The sequence below is a fragment of the Hyla sarda genome, chromosome 5, assembly GCF_029499605.1.
Source record: "Hyla sarda isolate aHylSar1 chromosome 5, aHylSar1.hap1, whole genome shotgun sequence".
NCBI classification, from domain to species: Eukaryota; Metazoa; Chordata; class Amphibia; order Anura; family Hylidae; genus Hyla; species Hyla sarda.
In genome coordinates, this window is record NC_079193.1 from 304,730,922 (window position 1) to 304,754,235 (window position 23,314).

At 41.8% G+C, this 23,314-nt stretch overlaps 1 protein-coding gene and 1 pseudogene across 1 annotated transcript in view; one reads left to right on the forward strand and one right to left on the reverse strand.

Moving 5' to 3' along the window:
* Positions 1–23,314, reverse strand: part of PREX2 (phosphatidylinositol-3,4,5-trisphosphate dependent Rac exchange factor 2) — a 367,011-nt gene that overhangs the window by 339,993 nt on the left and 3,704 nt on the right. The window lies entirely within an intron of this gene.
* LOC130275253 (U2 spliceosomal RNA) lies at positions 5,453–5,612 on the forward strand (annotated as a pseudogene).

Below are 23,314 nucleotides of genomic sequence, written 5' to 3' on the forward strand. Positions count from 1 at the left end.
ACAGTTATGAGCAAGTGAATAGTGTTTCATTTAGCGCTAAGATTAGAGACCGTGGAACAGTTGGAGCCTCTTGGGACCTTGGCTGTACTGGAACAGTGCATCCAAGGTAAAAGACATTTCCTCTTTCAAATTCACTCTTTGAACCAAAGCCAAATTTTACTTTCTTCTTCATCAATGTGCTCTACTTACCATAGCAAAAAATAAAAATAAAAAAAAATAACAAACAGTGGAACAAATAAAACAAGACGCCTAGAATAAACCCTTAACATGAGAAGTAGTGCTCACTAGAGTATCATATATTAATAATGGGAAGAAATGTTCTTATTGACTCCACATTGGGAATAATCATATTCATATAGATCTTAAAAACCAAGCTTTTAGCATGAGACCATAGTTACATACTCTTCCCGATACGCAGGAGGAATGTGCACAAGCTTGATGTTCTTGCTTGTAACACTTTTGTCAGACATGAACTGAATGGAGCCCATTATTGTATAGTAATTGTGTTTGCACTTCCTTTCCACTTCTCCTGACGTCCATTGACCACTTTACATAGGAAAGGAAGAGGAAATCACACAGCCTTATCGTTCATTACAGCGAGCCAAGGCCCTTCCCTTCTATTCACTGGATGTTTTGAAATCTGTAATTATTCCCCCAATTCTTTTTAGAGTTCCAAATGTGTATAAAAGTTTAAGCAAAGTTTATTTAGGCTGAGCAGGGAGTGTCATTGGTGTCAGAGATGTTGTGGCATTAGAATACATCCTATTTTGGTTTGAGTGTCATCGCTTTGTCTATCAAGTAATAGAAGCCTTCTGGGTAAGACTTGGGATTGGAAACAATAAAGGTCATTGAGAGGAAATGTACAACCTTCGGAAAACTGCAGTACTAAGTCAATTAAACACATGCTGTGTTGCAGGATGGGTTTCAGCTTCTCTTGCCTTACATTATTATTTGATTGTTCTTCACAGACTGAGGGCTGGGGAACTGTGTTCAAGAAGATGTTCCAAGCTAAAACTTTCATGACAGTTAAAAGAAATGTAATCTGATACTTGTTCCTCTGCCAGTTGTATTTACTTCAAATGTATTGTGTGAACTGTAAGCTCCTCTAGGGCGGGGCTTGGGGGTTGATAAAATGGTATTTATGCAGCACAATAGATTAAATACATTGTTAAAGCATTCCTTTCATCATCACTTTTTCAATCTTACACAGGCACAGTATAGTGTATGTATGAAGTATAACCACCAGTAGCCCAAGTGTCAGGCAGATGCATCCAGATATTAACGGATGTTGGCAAGCACAGCAGAAAGGAGGATTACAGATCAGAAGTGTGGTAAAATAATCATGATGGGAACTATTTTTGTAAGATAAAGAGCAGAGAACTACTTTACAGTCTGTTAAAGGGGTTCTCCGGTGCTTAAACATCTTATCCCCTACAGGGCGGGCGGCGTGTGACGTCACGCCTGCGCCGGCGTGTGACGTCACGCTCTGCCCCTCAATGCAAGCCTACGGGAGGGGGCGTGATAGCTATCATGCCCCCTCCCGTAGGCTTGCATTGCGGGGCGGAGTGTGATGTCACACACTGGCGCAGGCGTGACGTCACACGCCGCCCGTCCTGTAGTCGCCGGTAATCGGTCCCGAAGCGAACACGCTCCGGGGACTGATTACAAACAGGGTGCCACGTGCATGATCCCGGGGGTCCCCAGCGGCGGGACTCCCGCAATCAGGCATCGTATCCCCTATCCTTTGGATAGGGGATAAGATGTTTAAGCACCGGAGAACCCCTTTAAAATGGCCAAGAGCTGACAAAAAAAAGGCTAGCCTACTTATTATAAAAGGGCCTAATAATTGTATCTATTATTGTGACACCTCTATAATTACTGTATTAGGTAAGCTGTGTGAAAACACTTGTCAAAGGTATAAATGGAACACACTAAATAAGTAAATAAGGTAAAAAGAAATAATTTTTACAAACTTGGCAACTCAAAGGGGCAGATTTACTAACCCTATCAATTAGACAGCATAACTTTAAATGGGCACTGTCACATGAAAAAACTTTTGACATGTCGAAAGAAAAACCTCCCCCCCCTCCCCCCCTGGAGAACTTGGAACAGTGAGACAAAGATGGCTAAGAGACGAGGAGTAAAGCTCTCTACCACTTGCTTATCCTCGTTCATTCTTCTAACCAGCACTGAGACCCCGACTAATCAAAAGTTTTGACATGTCTACAGTGACAGGGACTACAGTGGTTCTCGATGTATGAAAATTTGGTGCATCTTGCAAGACACTTTAGTCTACCTTTACATTACCTACAGGTTCCCAAACCTTATGTCACAATTTTAGACCATGTTGTGGCATTTCACGTCTCTCACCCTCAACAGGTATCAGTTTTCAAAATCATTTTAAAAGGCAAATTGATTTAGAACATTGAAGAATGACTTCTTACTCACTTCATTGAAGTATTTTTATAACCACAAGAGGACATTTGCAGAGTTTTGTATTTTTCTTGGCACAGACTCATTCCAGGAAAACCACTATATCCTGGGTCATGAAAAAGAAGTTCAGCTTCAGATGAGCTACCATATGTTTTCCAGATGAAATATATAAAAATGAATGTAGCATAACAATATTTGCATAAAAGATGTTGAGAAGTAGATCAGAGAGAGCTGTGTGTAATTGTCAAAATGCAAACAGACAGTAGACTTTTTTTTTTTTTTTTTTTTTTACAATGTAAGACCCCAACATAATGTTCTGGCAGCTTGTTCTGCATTCAAAGCAAGTAATCTATATTTCTCTCTCCTATAGATAGTATCAGCTGCATATGACAGTACTTCCAGTGTGGCTGTTCTTTGGATCTGTCATCTCATGCTGCCGAGCCTCAGTGTAAAGGGTTTTTCCAGGATTTACTTTTCTTCAGCCCTTGAGCCCATGATGGCCAGTTATAATACTGTGTAATATGCTTCTATTACCTCCATGCACCTTTTTTTCCTCTTTTTATGCACATCATCCACATCTAGAAGTGCTGTACTCTTTTTATTCTCCTGTTGTCTTTGATCTTTTTCAGCATTCCATGTGGCCAGAGAAAATGTGTTACAAGTAACAAGGTCTCCAGGGGGCGTGGCTATGCCATAGTGGGTAGGTGGATAGCATGGGCAAAGGGATTTACTGAAGTAATGTTATCCACCCACCAACTGCAGCATAGCCAAGCCCCCTGAAAACCATGTGATATAGTGTCTTTGGCCGCATTTGAATGCTGGGAAAGGTCAGAGAGACCACCGTAAAATAAAAAGACTTGGACTACTGCACTCCTGAATATGGGTTCTAAGCATGAAAACAGGACAAAGTGGGGTATGGAGCTAATAGAAGCAAATTACACAGAATTGTAACTTGGCATAATGGGCTTAAAGGCAAACCAGCAATAGTTAGAAAAAGCCAATGGCAATACAAGAAACCTCTCTACAGATTCCTTATACCAGCGGCATCAGTAGAAGAGGGAGCCCCTGGTAGCTTCCAGTATGAGACAGCAATGCACAAGCAGTATGGGTGAATGAATTAAGAAACACCTGGGCTCCAAGCCCCCAACTTTTGCAATTTTGTTGCCTCCCCTTTCCTCTGGCCCATTTCAAACTGACGTTGCTCCCCGTCAAGAACGGTCGTCAAAGTCTCTTTTTTTTTCCTGACTTGAACGGCCGTTCTCATGACGGGGAGCAACGAGCAACAACGGGTCCCGGCGGCTCCCATTTACTATTATGGGGGCACCGTTATGAATAGCGAGTGAAAAAAACGGCACATGCAGTAATTTTTCTCTCCCGACGGCCATCACACTGCGGTGTACTAACGTCAGTGTGAAAGAAGCCTTACAAGCATAAGTGGGAAGGACATTTCCTATGTATATCTAAAAGAACTGCAATTTCCCCACTTGCCCCCTGGGTCTCAGTGTAAAAAAAAACAGTGTAACAGTGTACAATTATAATATACCCAAACAACTATGTAGACATTAAAGTCCAATTTTTTATTGTTTTATTAGCTTTTCAATAAAAATTTAAACATGACTATATACTACACACCTCCTTTCTCTGCCCCCTCTTCTTGATAACCTATAGGCTGCTTGTAGAGTAAATTATGATTATATTGCAACAACAACAAATAATAGATCACGTTTGGTCAAAAAGAAACTTTCTATATGTCAAAGACATGCTCATATGTGTAATATTGAGCCATTGTGGTACAAGCAGTGAAGAAATTCAATTAAAAGTGAAATAACGAAGTACATTTAAAAATACTTTTAAGGAAAGTCGATTTACACCAGTATTTTAGTGGAAAATAGTTGTAGGCTTAGTGATAGGAAACATGGAATTAGGTTAGTTTTACCCCTGCGGCCTGACCCATTTACTGAAATTTACACCAGAAACTGGCATAAATCGTAACGGTACTTTGTGTCAGCTCATAACTGTGGTAGTTTTTTTGGTTTGAAGTGTAAAAGACACAAATTCCCTAAATTTATGAAGAGGCATGCACCCCTGATAGATCTAACTAAAATGCTAGCCTTACACAAATGCCCCACTTTATGTATTTTTACAATACTATTTCCATATCAAGTGACTTTTATTTCCATGACAAATTTTCTAAGGTGCATACAGTCATGTGACAATTGTAATATTTAAAAAGCTCAGTTGGGAATGCTTTTTTTTACTGTTTGGGGGGCAGGGGGGGGGCACTGTAATATTATACTTGGGCTTACAATGAAGACATGTACTCCATGGCAGAATTTACATATCAGTAATATTTTGCTATTGGGTTTCAAGGTGTTTTGGGTACCATTACTAATGGCACTGATTATTCTAATAGGGGGTATGATTAAAAAGGAGCTGTCAGCAGGTGGATGGGTGTAAATAAGCCCATTGCTATAAAGGGATAGTCATTATGATTCTACATATACCTTTTTTAAATTTATTTCAATAGTTCTCATCACGTTAGATTTAAAACCTTTTTGTTAATATGCACATGAGGCTCACGTGCCCAGAGGGCGTTCCCCAGCATGACAAAAGCTCCTACCCTGTTAAATAGCCAACAGATAAAGAGGACATGGACTTTACTGGAACTCCCTCTGGACACTTAAGCCTAATTTGCATATTAGCAAAAATGCTTCTATTTCGCTGAGAGGACTATGCCCAGACTCTTCATGAGAATCCCTATCTAGACAAGGGCTTATTTACACCATTGGTTTCTTATGACAGGTCTACTTTAAGAACCAATGCAGGACTATGTTCTATTTTGTTCTGGGCCTTCCTGTCCTACCCATTTAATGCATCTTGGGTACGCTCCCCCTCCCTGCACAATTACCTCTGTACAAGTCACAGAACATGTCTTGAAACCTCTCCTATAGAAATTAATATGGTTTGCTTCAGTCTATTGCATCTATATAGAAGTTATATAGGGGGAAATTAAATAATAATCGCTTCTCGGCCTTTTGGCTAAGATCAAGTGTAGTATCTGTTCTTATCAGTTTTCATGCTGGTGGGGATGGGTGCTGCATGGAGGATGCAGGTGTACCAGGGCTTTCCGGGGCTGGTTCTGAGGAATCAGCTCGACGGCTGCCCCGATGTGACCTGTTCCCTCCGGGTCTCGCCATGAGGCTGAGAGGGTCTAGAGCCGAGGTACTTTTGTGCCTCGGGGAGTGGTGACCCCGAGGTGCCGAAACTCACTGGGAGGATGGGCTCACTGAGTTGAAGCACGGGCACCATAATCTCTTCACCTTGTGGCACTCACCTCTTGATTCCCGGCCTTCTGGCTAGGATCAGAGAAATTTTTATAGATCCGGCCGGATGTCCGGGCAGTATATCTGCACACATTCACTTATTTATTTCTTTTTGTCTCACTGTGTCACTTTTTGCATGTTGTATGTTCACAGGATTTGTCAGGATGCGGTAGCCCTTCTGGGTGTCCCTCCTGGCGGTCTAGGGGAGGTGTGTGTGGCCATTAGGCTCCGCACCTCCCTGCAAACACCCCGGGTACTCCTGCTTTGGCAGGGTACCTACCATTATCGGCTCTGCGGGCAGATACCTTGGCTAACGCCAAGGGGGATGCCGGGAGCATTTGTGGTCCCCTAATAGCTTCGGCGAAAAGGGACATCGAACCTGGAACCTCGCAGGTACCTTTTGGTCCGGAGGCGAAGGGTAAGGTTTGTTGGGGGGCCTCTCTCCTATCGGAGAAGGGCTTGCGATAGACCGCATCCTTTGTGCACGTTTTTTTTAGTGTAACACGTTTGCACTTTTTCTTGCACTTTGGGTGAATCGAGAGCACGTTCCTCGGCTTTAGATTAAAAAAAAAAAAATTAAATAATGGAATAACTATTTTGGGCAGTGTTAAGTTGGCCTTACCCATTAGGTAAGTGTAAACGGCAACAAAAAGAACCAATTATGTGAAATATTAAATTGTATTTAACACATATCAAAGATACAATACATACATTTAAAATGACAGTAGGAAAGATAAAACCAAGGCACTGAAATGACAAATACAGAGAAGGAGAAGTGGTACAGGAGGCAAATACACATGAAATACAGGGAATGATGATCTGTAAATCAGATGACATGTAAATCACTCAAAATAATCATAGGTGAAAGCATGTTCCCATAAACAAGAAGAGAAGTCAACACAGTAAGAGCAGATCAAAGACAGAGGCCAAACATAAGGGATACTAGCCAAAAAACCATAAGTCATCCTGCCATGTGTGCTGCCAACCTACCAGCTTCAACCCCAACGTACGTTTCGTGTTGTGCTTTGTCAGGGGTCTCCGCCTCTGGGATAAGATGTCTAGGCGCAGATACCCCTTTAAGGGTATCAATTATTGTTACTTATGTTTTTTTGGCTGGTATCCCTTATGTTTGGCCTCTGACTTTGATCTGCTCTGACTGTGTTAACTTCTTACATCACTCTCTTCATGTTTATGTGAACATACTTTCACCTATGATTATTTTGAGTGATTTACATGTCCTCTGATTTACGGATCATCATTCCCTGTATTTCATGTGTATATGCCTCCTGTATCACCTCCCCTTCTCTGTAGTTGTCATTTCAGTGCCTTGGTTTTATCTTTACTACTGTCTTTTTAAATGTATGTATTGTATCTTTGATATGTGTTAAATAAAATTTAATATTTTACATAATTGGTTCTTTTTGTTGGCATATATCTTTGGAGTGAACCAATTGGGGCTGTGTTCTGATTGCCAGCCTGTTTGGTGGTGATATAACATTAGATAAGTGTTAGCTTAACCTGACAATTTCAGCTGGATCAGATGCCCATCTAATGTGTTTGTCAGCCTCCTGACTTTGCCCGGATGGTGGATATCAGAGGAGTGAAGGATCAGGCATAGTTTATTTCAACTACTGGGTCATTTGTTCTTAGGGAAATTGGCCACCCCAGAGGCTGTTTGCCTATAGCTTTCTCCCCTTGCCCTATTTAAAAATAAATAAAAAAGCACGCTCAACCTAGCCATATGTACAGAGATTGAAGAGTTCTGTTGACAGCTACCTTACGTGTTTGGCCAGCTTTGAGGTGCCTGTGCAGCACACCTTCAATAGTATTCATCCTTGACTATTCACCCATCAACTTACTTTTATCTAATGTGTATGCAACATTAAAGAGGCACTCAAGTGCTTTAAAACTTATCCCCTATATGCAGCATATTGGTCTGATCACAGGCCGTCTGACGGCTGGGATACCCCTGCGATATCCAGAACGGATCCCTGGCCATCCCCTACACGGAACAGTGGAGTCATCCCACGCTCTATGCACTATACAGTATTCATGTATCTCCAGCTCTCCTATAGACAGTGCATGAAACATTGTGCTAACCCCACTGCTCCATGAGGCCCCTTTCTGGAGATAGAGCAAGAACCCAGCAATCGGATAACCCAAGATTTGACACTTATCCCCTATCCCATAGATAAGTTTTAAAGTATTTAAGTACCCCTTTAATACTACTGTATACACTACTAAGGCATTCACTGATAATACCTACAGACAGATGTGCTACTGCTAATAATAATATGCCTGCATTTACATTTTCTTGTTTGCTGGGATATCATTCCTTAGAAAATAAGGCCCAGAAGATTTCACACTGTGCTTAGAAAAGACATGTCAAGAACAACTGTTCAGCCTTGTGAATAGGAACCAGAACAGGACAATCCACACCCACTTAATGAATGTATTCCTTGCTGAATGGAGCCAGAGACATAAATGTCATTTGAGTCCTCCAGTGCTGGCAAAGAGCTAATTTTCCAGAGGACAATGCCGGCCCAATTAGCCGGAATACCTGACCAGGCAAAGAACCGCCACGTAATTAAAGAACACGGTTAACGCTTTCATTGCTAGCTGAGAAACGTTATATATCCAATGTACCAGAACCCAAATTCTGTTGACTGTGGTTAGCTATAAAATATGAGCTATTAACCACATTTAATGATGCAATAAAGTAACAAATGATTCATGAGGGATTATTAGAAATAATAGAAAGCGTCTTATGTAAAACTTGAGTGTTAAAGTGTGAAAAAGTAGGAAAAATCTAAGCAGTACAAATCTGAATGGATAATGTATACACAGTAGGAAAAGGGAATTATTTGTTTTTAAAAAAAACTCTATTTTTGCACTATACACGTAAAAAAAGCATCAAACACTGCAGGATATTCTATTTTAGATAATTATAAAAGATTTAGTAACATTATTTAAACAGAATTCAAAAAAGACTGGACAATCCCTGCTTAGATTGCTGGTCCCCAAGGGACACAATGATCACTGGGGGTGTTGGCGCAGGTAGCCCCTCACAATCATTTGGTTCCACTAGAGCAGTGTCCTGCAACCTGTGGCTTTCCGTTTAGTGCAAAACTTTAACTTCCAGCAAAAGGCTGTCTAGGTACAGTGGGAGTTGTGGTTTTGTGACAGTTTGAGAGTCACAGGTTGGAAAGTGGTGCACTGGAGGAACAACAATAAACATGATACATCATGATAAGGGGTACTCCGCCCCTAGACATCGTATTCCCTTTCTAAAGGATAGAGGATAAGATTTCTTATTGTGGGGGTCCCGCCACTGGGAACCCCCACGATCTCTCCTGCAGCACCCCAGACATCCAGTGCACGGAGCAAAGTTTTCTCCACTCACCAGATGACAGGGGGTGCTGCAGGAGAGATCGCGGGGGTTTCCAGCGGCGGGACCCCCGTGATCATACATCTTATCCCCTATCCTTTGGATAGGGGATAAGATGTCTAGGGGCTCAGTACCCCTTTAAGGGTATCAATTATTGTTTCATTTTAAGAGCAGTTCTCCCATGTCACAGAAAATATAGATACAGTTGATGGTTATAGAGCTTATAGGAAAGTATTACAATACTCTTATAGGAAAGTATTACAACAGCTCTATTTAAAACGTAATATTTATTGGGCATACTCTAAAAAAAAAAAAAAAAAAAAAAAAGACAATTTCTTCAGCACTATGGGCTAATAATCATTAGGAAACCAATAATACACAAAGGCTCAGGCACAAAAGCTAATATCACTCTAACACCTGCCAAACAGTGACAATGCCAAACAATTCCTGCTATGAAACATAAACATATGTCCCAAATGTTCTGACAGTTTTCCCCTTGTTTAATTCCCAACCATGACCATGTTCATCAGGGGACCAGTAAATCAGAATTAGACAATCCTGCAGCAGCGAGCCGCTCCTAGAAGAAAAGTCAGACTGCTCTTTGTAAATCCCTATGCATTACACAGTGTACTCAAAGGTCAATTTTGGATCTCAGCGAGTGGTCCATATTTTGACCTTAGTATTACTCCTGCTTTGTGGCTATTTTGTAGTTTGTTTTTTATGCAGCCATTATCCTCTGATGATGATCTAATCCTGTTTTACTGGTCCCCTGATTAACCCGGTTATTCTTGTGAATCAAACAAGGGGGAAACACGTCGGGACATATGTCTATGTTTCATAGCAGGAATTGTTTGGCATTTTTACTCTGGCAGCTATTAGGGTGGTATTAACCTTATTTGCTCGACTCATACATTGCATCTTACTTCAACTTGCCTGAGCCTTTGTGTAAAATGTATTTGCTTCTTAATATTATTATTATGAGCACAGAGTGCTGAAGGAAATAAATACCCAATAAATGTTACATTTTAAAAATGGTTGTTTCGCACTGTGATGGTTCCACCAATTAACTTGCACAACATGTAGAGTATTTCTATAGGGCTCTGAAAGGGTTTTCCCTATTAAATAGTGCTTTAAGGAAAGTATTTGAATTGGGAAAAGAACAATGAAAAACATAAAGTAAAAACCATAGGCAGGTAGTTTCATCTCATGTTCTCAAGTCATATACTCAGTTGCTTTCAGGTTATAGCCACTTAGCTCTTTGACATCTGGAGCCCCGCTGCCTTGTAGAAATAAGAGACCACCAAAATTCTGAGCACAGATGGAGCATAAGTAGAGCAGTAGGCATTATGTAACTTAAACTCTGGAAAGGCATATGTGAAGCAAAGGAAATCTTTCTGAACCTTTTATGTGAATTTTAGGTGTTGCTTAAAAGATTGACTATTTACTGGACATCTGTAGAAATGCACAAAAGCCGTCAGCAACATCATTATCATTACATTGCAAATAAACCATGTGACCCCAGGTGGGGGACTCATACTTACATATTACAGCTCTGATATGCTGTATGCAGTCATAATAGAGTTAGCATGAGGGATGTGATGTACTATAATTCCTCAATTTCTCCCCTTTTCCTAGTGAATTAAAATGTATTTCTCCATCATAGTCATGAATGGGGTTTCACATGTTTTTTAATCTTTTCTGCATCAGAAAAGTGCCAAAGTGCACCAAACTGTACCAACATTTTTAACCTCCTCTTTGAAAAATGCCAAAAACGGTGCCAAATTTCATAGGTTTCAGAAATAACGGAATGTTAATAAATATTGTGAAATCCATTTCCCCTTACTTTTTAAAAATTTACACAGAAAAACTGTCTGAACGTTCTACGTTTACCGCATATGTACATTAAGAGTCCTATGGAATCACTATGGCATGCATTAAGGCTGTGTAGGAATTGGGCTGTATGGGCTTTGTACACTTCCATTCAGGCTCCATTCACAGGGTTCTGCCATGTGCATAAGGACTCTGACACCATTCACATGACATTTTCTTTCTCCACTACCGGAATATGTTGAGGTATGCCGCAATGTAACGCCGGAATAGCTATAGGCTTTATTAGACCAACAGTAATCTACTTGTGACTATGTGTTTTGTCTGCTTAACACTGGTATACGTTTTATGCAGAGGACTTTACTCCTTAAAGGGGTACTCTGCCCCTAGACATCTTATCCCCTATCCAAAGGAGCCTCCGGCGCTGCAGCAGGGAGATCGCGGGGGTCCCCAGTAGCGGGACCCCCGCGATCTCCCTGCTGCAGCACTGGAGGCTCGTGATGTTATGGTCACGCCAAGCTCGTGACATCACGGCCACGCCCCCTCAATGCATGTCTGTGGGAGGGAGCCTGATGTGGCTGTGACGTCACGAGCAGGGCATAGCTGTGATGTCACGAGCCTCCGACCCGCATCGCCAGTTATCCAGCACGGAGCAAAGTTCTCTCCGTGCACCGGATGTCTGGGGTGCCGCAGCTAAGATTGCAGGGGTCCCCAACAGCGGGACCCCCGCGATCAGACATCTTATCCTATATCCTTTGGATAGGGGATAAGATGTTTAGGGGTGGAGTACCTCTTTAAGGACACCCAGCCAATGGCTGGTTGTCTGGACATGCTGGCAATTTTTGTTTTGTAACATCCACAGTTTGAAGACCACTGCCCTAAGTGTACACCAATACAAGATCTAGAAAACTTTTTATATATGCCAAAAAAAAGTCAGACAGAAACAAGATAGGGTAATAGGTGTGTAATGCTATATAACACTACTGTAACACCCCAATAAAAATAATGTCCAAAAGCAATCATGCAACTCCTAACTTAGCACAAAACCAAAAAGAGAGAAAACAATGGAGTCGTTGTGGAGCATAAAAAAAAACAGTTTATTGGTATACATTAAAAACCGAACACACATGTATGAGGAGGAAACAGTACATGAATAAATGCGGCATCACCGGACACAATGCACCGAAGATGTCAATCATGGGATAAGACACATGCTGCTATGACAATAGTAATGGATGTACATAAACACCGGCAAAAAAGTACAGTATATCTAGATACAAATAAGTATACATGCATACAGTGCATATCAGAATTAAGGTGCTATGTGATAGCAGGCACATATAATAGCTAAAAAAAGCTGTAAAAAAAAGACAATACTCACACAGGACCGAGTGGTCACTACTGGAATGCAGGGGTCGGGAGGACGCCACTCCCAGTGCGCGTTTCAGCACGCTGACCTTTGTCTGAGAGGTCTGCGTGCCGAAATGCGCATTGTAGTAACGTCATCCCGGCCCCTGCATTCCAGTAGTGACCACTCGGTCCTGTGTCGGTATTGTCTTTTTTGTACTGCCATTTATTACCTTTTTTTAGCTATTATGTGTGACTGCTAGCACATGGCACCTTAATTCTGATATGCACTGTAACATAGTAACATAGTTCATAAGGTTAAAAAAAGACCAGAGTTCATCTAGTTCAACCTATAACCATAATGAGTCCCTACTGAGTTGATCCAAAGGAAGGCAAAAAAACCCTCATACTAGAGGTAAAAAATTCCTTCCCGAATGCATGTATACTTATTTGTATGTAGATTTACTTTTTTGCCGGTGTTTATGCACCTCCATTACTAATGTCATAGCCGCATGTGTCTTGCCCCATGATTAGCATCTCCGGTGCAGGGTGTACGGTGATGCCACATTTTTTGATGTACTGTTTCCTCCTCGTACATGTCTGTTTGGTTTTTAATGTATACCAATAAACTGTTTTATGCTTCCACAACGACTCTATTGTCTTCTTCTCTTTTTTTGGTTATATATATATATATATATATATATATATATATATATATATATATACAATGCTTTATGGAATTCGAGGAAGTCAACCAGTGGAAAGTGAACTTTATCCTTGGCATTGTTAAAAATAGCAGTTATCAATGGTGAGGAAAAGCATATCACCATGTGAGGCAGACAGCAAGGGAAATTTTAAGGAAGTTTACAATCCAGTCTCTAAGGAGCCAGAAGTGCAGATTTCAGAGTCTATATTCCATTATTTGGTCGTTTCCTACATTTCTCCTGTAGCTCTTTTTTTTTTTTTTTTTTTTTTTTTTTTTTTATTCAACATACAATTATGTTACCCAACCCCCATCCAAAACACTCAGGGGAACTATCCCCTGTGGCTAACTTCCTGCCTAGGTTGCTGCCTTTTATTAACTTGTACTGTGATACAATGTTTCTGTTTCTGGTAAACACTCTCTTGTATTGGTAAATAGTATGCTATTAGTAGTACTTATCCATGCAACTAATTGGTGGGATGATTAGACACATATATCAGTAAATGTCATGTATATAGTAGGTTTTTTTAAGGAAATGATTACTATAACAGAGTTGACTACTCATCTCTCCTTGGCACTGAACACCCTTTGAGAATGTGCAGAGAATTTAACCTTTGTTTCTTCTCTCATCAGTATGCAAGCACGGTGCCCACTACTCTTAGCTTGTCTTTGACCAATGCATGTAGAACTCATTAGACCGGATGAAAGAGATACTACAGGCACGGTTCCCTGAGAAAGAGAGACAGCCATCAAACCTAAACCACAAGGGCAGTGTTTTTACACCTGGAACATTCCACACTATTAAAGGCTTATCCTGTACAATTCCTGAAGGACATCTCCAATGAAACACAAAAAAAAATTTAAAGTGACTCCATTAACATCCCAATATATAAGAACCCCAACTCTATTTACCATTAACATATATTTAAAAAAAACAGAACGTACATGTGTGTGCAGTGGTCCCTCAACATATGATGGTAATCCGTTCCAACCGGACCATCGTTTGTTGAAACCATGGTATGTTGAGAGATCCATGCAATGTAAAGTATAGGACAGTGGTCTACAACCTGCGGACATCGAGATGTTGCAAAACTACAACTCCCAGCATGCCCGGACAGCCAACGGCTGTCCGGGCATGCTGGGAGTTGTAGTTTTGCAACATCTGGAGGTCCGCAGGTTGAAGATCACTGGTATAGGAAGTTGTACTCACCTGTCCCCGCCGCTCCGGACCATCACTGCTCGCCACCGCTGCCCTGGATGTCGCCTTCCATTGCTGTCGCCGCACCCCGGGGTGTCCCCGACGCTCTGGCAAGGCCTCTGCTTCCCCGGCATCCTCGCTCTCCGTCACCGCTATCACGTCGCTATGCGCGCCGCTTCTATTGGATGACGGGACGGCGTGCGCAGTGACGTGATGACGACGATGGAGAGCACCGACGATGGAGGGGATCCCGAAGAGGATGTGCCGGAGCCCAGAGGACAGGTAAGTGATCGTCAGCGAACCACACAGGGCACCGTAAACGGCTATCCGGTGGCAGCTGAAGGAGTCTGCGCTGCCGGATAGCCGTTTATGCGATGGCCCCGACATAAAAAAGCATTGTATGTTGATGCTGCCTTCAACATGTGATGGCCTCTGAGAGGCCATCGCATGTGGAAATTATCATATGTCGGGGCCATAGTAGGTCGGGGGGTCACTGTATTTGATATTAACGTTTACATCAGTTGGAAATCATCAAATGGAAAAACATTTCTCTTTTCCTTTAAGCCAATGTCAAACGCTTCTCCCCCGGCCAATGAGCACCCTGCCCTATACTTACAAGGGGTTAAACCCTTAAAGAGGTGCTCCAGTGTTCTGAACATTTTGTTCAGAACGCTGGGAGCCGGAGGCTGTGATTGTTACGTCATGTCACACCCCCTCCATTCATGTCTATGGGAGGGGGCGTGTCAGCTGACATGCCCCCTCCCATAGACATGAAAGGAGGGGGCGTGACATGATGTCACAATGGGCGTGATCATGACATCACAACCACTGCCGCTGGAACCCAGCGCTTGTTTAGAATGTCAAGTGCTGTGAATAAGAGGTCTAGCAGTGGAGTACCCCTTTAAAGAGCTGTCTACTAATGAGTCATTTTCATTTTGGAAGATGTTTCAAGGCTCTTTTCTGGGTCCCACATTGCCTTAGAAGAGGGAAGCTACAGTACCTTCAATAGTTGTCACTAGTAACACAGCTTTCTTTTTTCTGAATAAAAGATCTTAAGACGCCTTAGAACAGTTGAAGATATCTTTAGACTTGCGTATATGTTGTGCGATATTGAAAAATATATTCATGAACTATTTAGGACAGATTATATTTTATTATTCATGTACTCAATCATTCATTCATTTTATTTCCAATAGCGTGTATAGTGTCATCTCATTCTGCAGCTGTATATAGAGACTATTAACATTAATTAACACTCCCTGTCCCCAGTGCGGCTCCCAATCTAATTTCCCCATCTCAGAAACACACAAACTAGGGCTAATTTAAAATCCATAATATATCAGTATGTTTTTGGAGAATGAGAGAAAAACAGAAGAACCAGAAGAGACCCAATGAATGGGAGGAACATTCATACTGCATGCAGATATTGTCCTTGGTCAGATTCAATGCTAACCACTGATCCACAATGCTTTGTTACATGAGGATGGGAAATATACTTTAATTAAATGGATATATCAATATATACATTTACACACATCCTATTTACACTGGACATTTGTCATTACTAAGCAATCAAACAATAATAACCAGTGTCAATAAGAATAAAAAGTTTTTTTTTACCATAGGCCATCTCTAAGGCTACTTTCACACTGCCGTTATGACATGGCAGTGTGACGGGCGTCAGGGGAGCTGGGGAGAATAGTGGGAGAAGGATTACTGTAAGAGCCTTCTTTTTCTCCTGCTATTCCCATAAAAAAACAGCAGGTCCTGGCGGCCCCGATAATAGTAAATGGAAGCTGCCGGGACCCGTTGTTACCCGTTGCTCCCCATCACAAGAACGGCCATTAAAGTAAAAAAAAAGAAAGAGAGAGACTTTAACTGCCGTTCTTGCTTCAAACTGTGGCCCTCGAGACATCCCATCATTCCTGGACAGTCATTGGCTCTCTGGGCATGCTTAAAATTGTAGTTTTGCAAATTTTTTGAAAGGCCACAGTTTGGAGACCACAGACCTAGCGGGTATGGATGTCTCTCGAATCACTGTCAACAGCACATGTAAAAGGAGAGAAGGAAGGTACATTGTGGATGTCAGCATGTCTGATCGTTCGTTTGTACCTGAAGCCACCGCCAGAGGTGTCTGTCTCCCATTTATTCTACACATGTTTTTTGAGAACACATGTACGTTCATATGATTTAAGCATCCATATGTATAGCTGGTATAAATAGCTGTCAGCAGAACAAGCATTCAGCTGATATGGTTACCTTAAAAGGAAAATTCTCAAAATGCTAAGTTATCCACTGTCCACAGGAAATAATAATAATATGATCGGTGGGGGTACAACCTCTGGGATCCCCATTGTTCACAAGAACCGAGGAAAACTGTCCCCTATATGAATGGAGTGCATCATGAGTATGCTACGAACACTACATTTATATCCAGATTTCATTTTAAATTTAGGAACATTGCTTAGCTCGGCAGTGTGTGGAAGCCCAATCATGAATGACTGGATTACTTTTCACGCAATAACAGTGAGCAGCTTGTTATCCTCTAGCCTATGGGTAGTTTGGAATACTCTTTTAGGTTAGGGTAACCTGTGCCATATTTTTCTGTGTATTTTGCTGTGTATTTGCTGCTGTATATTTTCCTACCCAAAGCAACAAATCAGCTGCAGAAAATATGCCGCAAAATATGGCACATGTGAACCTACCCTTAAATGACATCTGCAGCAAAAAACAACTTATCCCCTAGCCACAGGACAGGGATAAGTGTTTGATTGTGGGGGGTCCGACCGCTGGGAGCCCCTGCGATCTCCTAAATGGGGTCCCACATTGCTGCTTTATGTGAGCAGCTAATGCGCATAGCGTCGACTTCTCTGAGGTCGACGGTACACCCCTTCCACGCCCCCTCCCTATACAGTTCTATAGGAGAGGCGAGGCGACAAGAACGCTTCCTCCCCGCTCTCCCATAGAACTACATGGAGGAGGCATGTTGGCCACAACATCATAATGCGGCCAGCACGCCTCGATCGTGCAGGCGATCGCGGTTTTCCTAGCGTTCGGACCCCCCCAATCAAACACTTATCCTTTATCCTGTATATAGGGGATAAGTTGTTTTTGCTGCATATATCCTTTAAGCATAGGGTCACACATGCCACATTTTGATGCACAATTTTCCTACCCATTGAAGTCAATGGGTAGCAAAATACACAGCTGATTTTGCTACCCATTGACTTCAATGGGTAGAAAAATATGCAGCAGGAAATATGCAGCAAAATACGCATACTCTTAGCGTTATTTGCAGCCACACTGTACTAAAACTGTAGACCATGGATATCTAAGGAGCAGGATATCATGCTTTGCCTGCACAAACAAAGTGCAATATATTATTAAGTAAAATGAGGCCCAAAAACTTTTGAACTTCCAGATTAACAATAGCCAGTCTCATATGTATAATTTGGGTTATAAAATGTAGTATGAATAATAGAGATCCAAAATATCTGAGAAAATAACCATGTCCCAGTGCATTAAAGAAAATAAATGAACAATGGCGGCACATATTTTCATCATCCCCCAGGGTCTATGGTAATTTCAATTACACACTGTCCATGGAGGAGAACTAATGACAAGATATTTAGTCCTCTATAATGGGGAACAGGATGTGGTTTGTATGGGTCTTTTCCATGTCCATTTCTTTTGAGATGCAAAAAACTCATCAAGTAAAATCTTTTAGAATCCAATATATGGCAGACAGGAGGCAGACAGGGGCACCGCATAAAAGGTTTCAATAAATCTGAAACAGACACGAAAAAATCCACAATAGGAATTTTATTTTATTTTATCTCAGTTTTATATAAAAATAAATAAATAACTGAATAAAATAATCAAATAAAATGATGGTAAGATTTGTTCTTTAGTGTAATAGTTCCATTTGGGAAGCTAAACTTTGTTACTATTTGTGACCTATATCAAAACTATTTTGCTGTCCAAACTTTGTACTTGAGTGTAATGGCTGTAGTGTAGGGGAAAACTACATTTCCTATTTACTTTAATGTTCTATGGTTTGTTAGAAATAGATGGCATTGTGTTACGCTGAGCGCTCCGGGTCCCCGCTCCTCCCCGGAGCGCTCGCTACACTCTCCTCACTGCAGCGCTCCGGTCAGATCCACTGACCCGGGGCGCTGCGATACCGCCTCCAGCCGGGATGCGATTCGCGATGCGGGTGGCGCCCGCTCGCGATGCGCACCCCGGCTCCCGTACCTGACTCGCTCTCCGTCGGTCCTGTCCCGGCGCGCGCGGCCCCGCTCCCTAGGGCGCGCGCGCGCCGGGTCTTTGCGATTTAAAGGGCCACTGCGCCGCTGATTGGCGCAGTGGTTCCAATTAGTGTGTTCACCTGTGCACTTCCCTATATTACCTCACTTCCCCTGCACTTCCTTGCCGGATCTTGTTGCCATTGTGCCAGTGAAAGCGTTTCCTTGTGTGTTCCTAGCCTGTGTTCCAGACCTCCTGCCGTTGCCCCTGACTACGATCCTTGCTGCCTGCCCCGACCTTCTGCTACGTCCGACCTTGCTTCTGTCTACTCCCTTGTACCGCGCCTATCTTCAGCAGTCAGAGAGGTTGAGCCGTTGCTAGTGGATACGACCTGGTCACTACCGCCGCAGCAAGACCATCCCGCTTTGCGGCGGGCTCTGGTGAAAACCAGTAGTGACTTAGAACCGATCCACTAGCACGGTCCACGCCAATCCCTCTCTGGCACAGAGGATCCACTACCTGCCAGCCGGCATCGTGACACATTGTTTATTAATATACCGACTATGCATTCATAAACAGCTGTCTATTGCTAGGTTATATCCATAAATACCAGTAGTTTCCAGCCGGTAGCTCTCTAGCAATTGTAAAACTATAATTTAATGCAGCTGAAGAGCCACAGGCTGGAGACCACTGATATGCAGCAATGTAGGTGTAAAAGACATATAGAGCCAGCTACATGAACTTTCCTGAGGAAAGGGCAAAAAACAACATCTTTCTAACCTTGCAGACACAATTAATGATGTTAGCCCATGAGAGACTAAAGGTGGCCATACATTTTTAATAGCAACAACAATCTGTCCCGTTTACCCTATTCACATGAAAGTTTGGTCCAGCAAAGTGTTCTTTTGTTCTGTGTAAGCAGAGGGGTGGTAAGCCACAGACAGACACCTCTAGCAATGGCTTATCTCCCAGAGGTTCGGGCAGTTAAAATCCAACATGCCTGGTCCTTATTCTCCTAATTTCATCTGTGAGGAAGCCTCCGGACACATAAGCTTATCACCTGGTGCTGCCAAAATTGGTTCAGCTGAAGGTCTCTTGACTCTCACCCAATGGTAGTTGTCAGGAAAGAGAAGGATGGAGCATGTTGGATTTCAACTGCACAGTCTTTTTATTCTCGGGGTGGTAGGTGAGCACCTAGTGTCTCCCTCAGTGGTTGTCTACCTCTACCTGACAAGCATGACAAACTGATTTATTTCCTTAGTTCTTGTATCAAATCCACATCCCTTGTAGATTTTTAGGGATAATCAGCAACACTTCCATACACTACCGAACATATGTAAGCAATAATGACACACAATCCAGATGAAAGAAAACTTCATCACAACTCAAGTCTAAAGTTTTTGAGGCTGGCATTGACTTCTGCTTTTAATATAAGAATCAGTTTTGTCTTGAGGCAATAAAAGTGTGTAGTATGTCAAGACACAGTGACTACAAGTTAAAGACCTAGAAATCAGCAATTTTTTCATGAAAATGGCAAAAAGCTCTGAATACATAATATCAACAATCCCCCCCCCCCAAGATATGAACTAAAAAAAAGAATATGGTCTTGAAAAGTACTAATAATATAAATCAGTAACACACAGTGTATTGCTTTTTTTCTTGTGTTCTTTGAAGTGGACCTTTCAGCAGGAGTAAATAGGCACATGGCTAATTAAGGCTTTGAATTTCTGGGCATACCTTTTTCATTATAATAGTGCTTTACTTCAGTGAGATGTTAGGGTGCATTCACATCACATTTTTGCTATACGGTTGCAGTATATGTTCTCTATTAGAAAACCGTATGCAACCATATCGCAAACTGTATTCACTAACCACCTATACAAAAACTTATACAACTAGATGTATCCATTTTTTTCCTGTACTGTTTTTCTATACTGCAGCGCTGCTGTACTACTCCTACTCCCATCATGGAACAGACTCTGTTCCATGATGGAAGTAGTAGTACTGCAGCGCTGAGGGACGACATTTGCACATCCCCTGTCTGTGGGCGGCTGTAGTGACTGCTGTAGCGCTTGTACTACTACTCCCATCATGGAACAGAGTCTTAGTATATCCTTTTCTATCAGCTATTGATGTCAGAAGTAAAATTCCAATTGTGTATTCTTCAGCATCTCATACAAATTTACCAAGTCCAAACCTAAACCCAGAGTCAAGTAATAAATCAGAACCATCATGCTGTAAACTATAGGCATACACTGGATTTCATTCCAATGTGTATTGACTTAATTTATTATAGTTATACAATGAGGCTCTAAATGTGTAGTAACACCAAAATCATGAATGAAGATGGCAAATGGCTCAGGAAATCCAACAAACTCTATAACTTTTCCTTCCACAAGACTTTAAGGAATCAATATACCAAGAAGTCAATTGAACAATTATTGAGTTGGTTTTAAGCTGGGAAATGTCATGCAAATCTAGGTAATAAAAGTGTCATAAAGTAGAAATGTAATAATAGGTGTGCCAGTGAAGGGGGGGATCAGCACGTATCTGTCCTTCAGAAAAGCATGACAAGGTACATACTTAAGTCAGCACTCAATGGATGCCTGTGGCCTTCCAGAAACAATGGATATCCTGTACTTGACTCTTGACTATAAAATACAATGTATATATATATGCAAGATAATAATATATTTACGATCCATCAATGTTGTCATGCAAGTTAGAAAAACTTGAAGTGTTATCCTCTGTATAATAGCCTAGTGTCAATATAAACATAAGCTGCATATATTACAGAATAGCAGTGTGAGAATACAATAATCCCATTTTCTGGTCTTCTATAAATAAATATGTATTTATTTTCTTTAGGACAACCATAATGAACAATGCTCAGCGCTAAAAAAAAAAAAAAAAAAAAAAAAAAGTATCTCTATAATCTAGTACCCACTTTGGGCTTTTTGTTCACAGGTTTTATTGGTGTTTTATTTGTTTTTTTAATGTCACTCCTGCTCATCTCTGAAGGAAGGGGCTGGAGCGATCCAGGGACTGGTGAGTACAATGGCGAGAACCAGGACTCATACAGGAGATCTCGTGGGTCCCAGCGTTTGGACCCTTGCTATCAGACACTTAAACCCTATCATGTAGATCATTTTTTATGCAGGATTTACATTAAAAGTCTCCATTGACTTTAATATCCCAAACATAGTCAAGTAGTCACTACATTTGATCACTGCAACCATCAAAGCAACTGCATGTAAAGGACTAAGCCAAAGTATTTAATGGTCACTATTATTGGTGAATTGTCCTAGAGACATCTGTGGGTGCTCGTAGAGGCTATTATAGAGTAAGAGGCCTGTATACTGCTCCTGCACCAGATCATTTAGCTGCCTGTGTCCACTTTTGCTCTATGTATAGCTTACACTCTAGTTTCTGGAGCTGCAGCTGGAGAGAAGCCTGACTGCCTCCAATGTCAGACATCAGAAGAAACCAAGATTAGATGTGAAATGCTCATCCTTAGTTTTCCCAAGAGATATATGCTATCAGATGTGTCTGCAAGGGACAGGGTGTGCGACAATGGTGTGCCCCCAAAGAAAGCATGCATTCAACGTCAATCCAAGCAGGCATGTTTATAGGTCTGCTTCCTCATGAGCTTGACACTTTTAAGGGCCTATAACACAGGCCAATTATCAGCTGAATGGGCCACTATTAGGGTGCATTCACACCACGTTTTGAGGGGTAAACCGGGCGCTCCCTTCCCCCGGCCGGATCACCCCTTGACTCCATTTACGTTAATGACCGACCGGAGTCAAACGGTGACTCCGGTCGGCTCAGTTCTGACCCGTATGCGGTTTTGGACCGGACCTAAAACCGTAGTAAACTACGGTTTTATGTCCGGTCAGCAAACCACATACGGGTCAAAACTGAGCCGACCGGAGTCACCGTTTGACTCCGGTCGGCTCATTAAAGTAAATGGAGTTCAGCACTGGTCCGGCTGGGGTACGGGAGAGCCCGGTTTGCCCCTCCCTCCGCCTGATCCGGCACCCGTATGAACAAAACGTGGTGTGAATGCACCCTTAGCCTAAGTAATAGACCCAGTCAACAAACAACCAAACAAACACTCATCTGACAGTTGATCACATCTTTTTTGCAGGTCTTCAAACCAATTTTAAGTGGCTTCATATTTCCCTGTGTGTGTGGCCAACAATGATGTAGGTAAAGGGAGCTTTAAGACTGGGTCCATACATATCCTGGGTTTCTCAGTTGTAAGTTTATTCAAAAATATGTAATGAAATAATGCAGCACGAAACGCAACTAACCTCACTAAAGTCGTTGGGGTTCATTGGGTGCTGTTCATTTCTGGCATGTACCAGATCTTTTTTCCATTGTTTTGCTCCACTTAGTGGTACAACAGAAAATATGACCAAAATCTTAGGCGACCAGTCAAATTATGATAGAACTCCATGCAATGGATGAAAGTCCTCGTTCAGAAGAAGCCAGAAGAACTGAATTTTTACTTTTGCCACTCAGGTCTAATAATTAATACATACTATAGTACAGTGGTCCCTCAAGTTACAATATTAATTGGTTCCAGGACGACCATTGTATGTTGAGACCATTGTATGTTGAGACCAGAACTCTATGGGAACCTGGTAATTGGTTCTAAAGCCACCAAAATGTCATCCAAAAATAGGAAAAAGTGAGAATTAAAGAAAAATAAGTAGATAACTAATATAGATAAAGCAAGTCCTTACATATAAAAGTAATAAAGATCTGCTGGGAGCTGTAAATCACTGTCTATGTCAGTGTTTCCCAAGCAGGGAGCCTCCAGCTGTTGCAAAACTACAACTCCC